A 5329-nucleotide genomic window follows, 5' to 3' on the forward strand; every position below is an offset into this window, starting at 1 on the left:
TCTATATGTACGAGAAAATCTATTTATATATATGCATAACGTGTACAATTTGTAGTATCATGAAATACCAGCAAACAAAAAAATGTAATGGAAAATAAAAAAAAAGCACCCAAACATTTAGTACCGGTTGGTGTTACCAACCGGTACTAAAGCCCTACACGCACCCGGGCCTGGCTCGTGCCACGTGTTCGCACTTTAGCGCCGGTTCGTGACGAACCGGTACTAAAGGGGGGATCTTTAGTCCCCACTCTTTAGTGCCGGTTGTAGAACCGGCACTAAAGGCCATTACAAACCGGCACTAAAGGCCGGTTCTGCACTAGTGATACATTTTTTTTCCATTCTTTGATTGTCATGTCTCAACTTCTTTTAGAAATCCGGTATGGACAGTTGAAATTCGTAGGACGACCTGGTTGTATGTTCAAAACATCAAGGCGACCGTGCGTATACATCAGATGAGGCACACAATCATTCGGGATTATCTGTTGAAAAACATAGTAATAACTTCGTAGTTAGCAATGATGTAGTAGTTTTAGAAGTATGCAAAAAGATTCACGGATGTCATAATAGTAAAAAAATCTTACCAGGATATCTCCATGGTAGTTACCGTAGTTCAACACGTGCACTAGTGGCACATATTGACCATAATGTTGAGGAGTTCGATTGTAGACATTGTAATTCTCAAGATCAGTACAAAATGCGATCAGATGATTTTTCTCCTTATAAGTTAATTCGGAGCCATTGGTGTAGTGGGTTTTGTCTACCATCTTCCGTACATTCTTTAAAGAATGAAAATAAGTTGTCAATGGAAATAAGCTGTCAACTATTTTGAAATAAACAATATAAATTGCTTAATAACTATGTTTGAGAAGCTCACATAGGGGAAGAATTGAAAGTGTATCCACAAGGACCCAAATGTCCATATTGTCTTGCTCGATTGTAGGATCACCAAGATCCATGATGATAAGCATACCCTCATCAAAACCATACATCTTGCAAAGTGCTTCTCAATTTTTGCAATCAAAATGGGTTACACTCTCAGCATTGTACAACTTTACTTCAAAATCCACACCATGATGGGTCCTTAGGTGATTTTTTTTGGTTTTCATACTTTCATGGTTTTCAAGACCCATCCTCTCCAAGACATAGTGTCTTGCATAACATGGGATAAGCTACTCGAATTGGAAAATATGAAAAATACATGTTAAAATAGTTGAAGTCGTGCTTAATTACGAAAAAAAACTATTGTTGTCGTTGCGTACCGTATGAACATCGAAGGTCTCCTCGAGCTTAATGCTGAAGCGCCGATCTTCGTCCAGCTCAAGGAACCTGTCGCACATACCTCGGTCGTCGTGGCACCAGTCGCACTCCCCCGGGCGGTTTTCGTCGTCTGAGTACGACATTTCCGACCTATGTTCATAATTCAAATATTAAACTTGAACAATTAAATATATGTACTAAAAACCTAAATTAGATCATTATTATTAATCACGGATTGACTATCGGTAATGGTAGCTCCTCCTTTCATTCTCGAGTGCATTATTACACCAAATTGTCTAGCACATGAGAATGAAGGAGAAGCTACCCCCACGACGGCGTGGATGATGGAGGGGGCTCTTCAATTTCAGCATTCAAAGTAGGAGTACTTTTCCAATATGAGCATTTAATAAGCAAAATCAAATCGTAAAATAAAGTAGTATTCAAATTAGCATGCATTCAATTATAACCAAAAGTACATCATCTCTTGTGTCCGTACATTGTCGAATATTATCACTAATACTCCTCGAATACAATCATACATATAGCATCGCCAATACAGCTAGAACCGTAGCGCCCGACGGGTATCGTCGTGGGCGGTGGACACCCAAAGATAAGGAACCATCACAAGATCCTAGCTCCAGTGAGATCCCTGAAGAACCTGCCAGGTATTGTCGAACCTGCCCTCCAACGCAACCATGTAGCGACGGACGTGCTCGTCCTCCTCGCTGACATGGTGATGTACCACCTCCGCGGTGTCCGGAAGCCTCGGCACCGTCACTGGCCCACACGACCGCCACCAAACAAGGATCGGGTCAACAACGGGCTGGCTCCTCACCAACCTACGTCCCGCGAAAGGTAGCACCTCCCTATACCAGCCCGGCGGAGCCCAGTCCCGGACATGGCCCTGATTAAGCAGGCCTCCACCACCGAGTCGACGACGAGGATACGGGATAGGCATCGTCGACGTCGATGCGGGAACTACTTCTATATATAGTAAAATAAAGTAGTTTTATTAATTAAATCAACTAGTTCAACTACTAAGCATTTACTATAAATAAATAAAGTAGTACTTACTAAAAATAAACTACTTTTATATATAGTAAAATAAAGTAGTTTATTAAATCAACTAGCTAGTTCAACTATATATTAAGCACTTACTATAAATAAAATAATGTAGTACTTACTAAAAGTAAACTAGTTTAACTATAGTTCTATTATTTTTCTAACTAATTATATTAAACACTTTCTCTTCTTATTTCCTTTTTTCCTCTATTCTAAATATGAACATATTCATAAATGACTTTGATCATGCATAACTTTCCTATACATACACAATAAATCTAACTCAATTAACTACACATCTAAATTATACTACACATCTAAATTAACTACTGCATCAAATTAAATTAGCAAAAAATTTGCTCACGGGCGCGGGATGGCGACGGCGTGAGGGGCGCGGCGAGGGCGACGGGCAGGGGACGACGACGGCGACGACGACGATGCATGAGCGGCGGCGCGGCGATGGTCGACGGTGAGGTGAGGCGTGGGGCGGCGGGCGGTGACCGGCGGGGGCCGGCGGCGTCGCGGGGCATGGGACGCGGGGCGGGGGCGGCGAGGGCGTTGGGTCAGCGCGGGACGGCATCGGGGCGGCGCGGGACGACGTGGGGCGACGACGGCGACGGCGAGGCGGAGACGGGCAGCCTGGCGGCGTCGGGCTGGGAAGAACGAACTGAACCAAATTTTCACGAGTGTTGCTTATATAGGCAGAGCATTGGTCCCGGTTCATGGCATCAACCGGTACCAATGCCCCCCTTTAGTCCCGGTTGGTGCCACCAACCGGGACTAAAGGCCTTGTGCTGCCCGCGTCGTGGCACGAAAGTTTAGTCCCACCTCGCTAGCTGAGGGAGCTCGAGAGTGCTTTATAAGCCCCAGTCCCGCTGCCCTCTCGGGCCCCTCTCAAATGCAAGCTTACGGGCCTAAACGCACTATATGTGCATGTGGGCCTATTGGGCCTATTCTGGGCATGAATCCTAGCCCATTGTTGGGTTTCTAGTTGTATTGAGGCCGTGGTGGCCCTTTAGGTGGCACTTTTTTATTTTTATTTTTGTTTTATTTTTTGCTTTGAATTATTTATTTCTTTTGATTTTTGCTTTATTTTTTTATTCTTTTTTATTTTAGCTCAGAATAATTATAATCTTTCTATTAATCCATTAGTTTCCAAATTTGAATAATTATAATCTTTATGCAACTAAAAATATATTTGGAGTGATTCTTTTTCCTGCTATTTAATATTACTGCGTTTTATCATTATATTGAAAAACAGATTTTATTATTTTAGTTTCTATCAAAAAATCTTTATGACAATTCTTTTTGCTACTAAAGTTTCTAACAAAAAACTCTATGATAATTATTTCTGCTTTTCATGTTTTGAACAGAAAATACTTTGATAATTTTAGTTGCATAAATTTTATATAATTTGAGTTTAAAAAATACTAGAGGTTTATAAAAGCTTTTTAGTTGATTCCTTTTGCTATTAGAGTTTTATAAAAGCATTTACTGGTTTTTTTAGCTATAAGACCTTGAAATTGAAAATCATTTCAAATGAACTCTGAAAAGGTTGGAAGTTGGCATGGTATCATCATTTCATCCACATAGCATATGCAAGAAAGTTGAGAGGGTTACGGCAAAAACTGGATGCACTTCATGTACAAAACGGACAATCTCTTTCGAAGTATCAGGATTTCATACGGAAACTTGTCTGTTACAACAGGCATTTCAAATGAACTATGAAAAGGTTGAAAGTTGGCATGGTATCATCATAATAGTTGTGGAGAAAGTCTTCACTTTTTCTTCGCTTGTGTCCTTTCCTTATTGCGCCGTAACCATGGATAATCTTCATCATTTATCAGGATGCTTGGGTCAGCCTTGACTTTGAAGGGAGGAATTTCATGAAACTTTTCATAATCTTCGGACATGTCTGTCTTGCCCTCCACTCCCACGATGTCCCTTTTTTCTGAAAGAACTATGTGGCGCTTTGGCTCATCGTATGATGTATTCGCTTCCTTATTTTTTTCTTTTTCTCGGTTTGGTAGACATGTCCTTCACATAGATAACCTGTGCCACATCATTGGCTAGGACGAGTGGTTTGTTAGTGTACCCAAGATTGTTCAGATCCACTGTTGTCATTCCGTACTGTGGGTCTACCTGTACCCCGCCTCCTAACAGATTGACCCATTTGCGCTTAAACAAATGGACCTTAAAATCTACTCCATAGTCAAGTTACCATATGTCCACTATGTAACCATAATATGTGTCATTTTCCCTCTTGGTTGTTGCATCAAAGCGGACACCGCTGTTTTGGTTGGTGCTCTTTTGATCTTGGGCGATCGTGTAAAAAGTATTCCCATTTATCTCGTATCCTTTGTAAATACAGTTGAAGATGGTCCCCTCGACAATGAGTACAACTCAGCACAAACAGTGTTCTCACCTCTGAGACGTGTTTCCAACCAACTGCTGAAAGTCCTGATGTGTTCACTTATAATCCAGTCATCGCACCGCTCCGGGTGTTTGGAGCGCAGACTGTTCTTGTGTTCATCGACATATGGGGTCACCAAGGTAGAGTTCATTAGTACTGTGTAGTGTGCTTGAGACCAAGAATATCCGTCCCTGCATATTATTGAGTCCCCTCCAAGCGTGCCTTTTCCAGTCATTCTCCCCTCATACCACGATTCAGGGAGACCTATCTTCTTAAGGCCAGGAATGAAGTCAACACAAAATCCAATGACATCCTCTGTTTGATGGCCAATGGAGATGCTTCCTTCTGGCCTAGCGCGGTTACAGACATATTTCTTTAGGACTCTCATGAACCTCTCAAAGGGGTACATATTGTGTAGAAATACGGGGCCCAGAATGACAATCTCGTCAACTAGATGAACTAGGACGTGCGTCATGATATTGAAGAAGGATGGTGGGAACACCAACTCGAAACTGACAAGACATTGCACCACATCACTCCTTAGCCTTGCTATGATTTCTGGATCGATCACCTTCTGAGAGATTGCATTGAGGAATG

The sequence above is a fragment of the Triticum dicoccoides genome, chromosome 3B (assembly GCF_002162155.2).
Source record: "Triticum dicoccoides isolate Atlit2015 ecotype Zavitan chromosome 3B, WEW_v2.0, whole genome shotgun sequence".
Lineage (NCBI taxonomy): Eukaryota > Viridiplantae > Streptophyta > Magnoliopsida > Poales > Poaceae > Triticum > Triticum dicoccoides.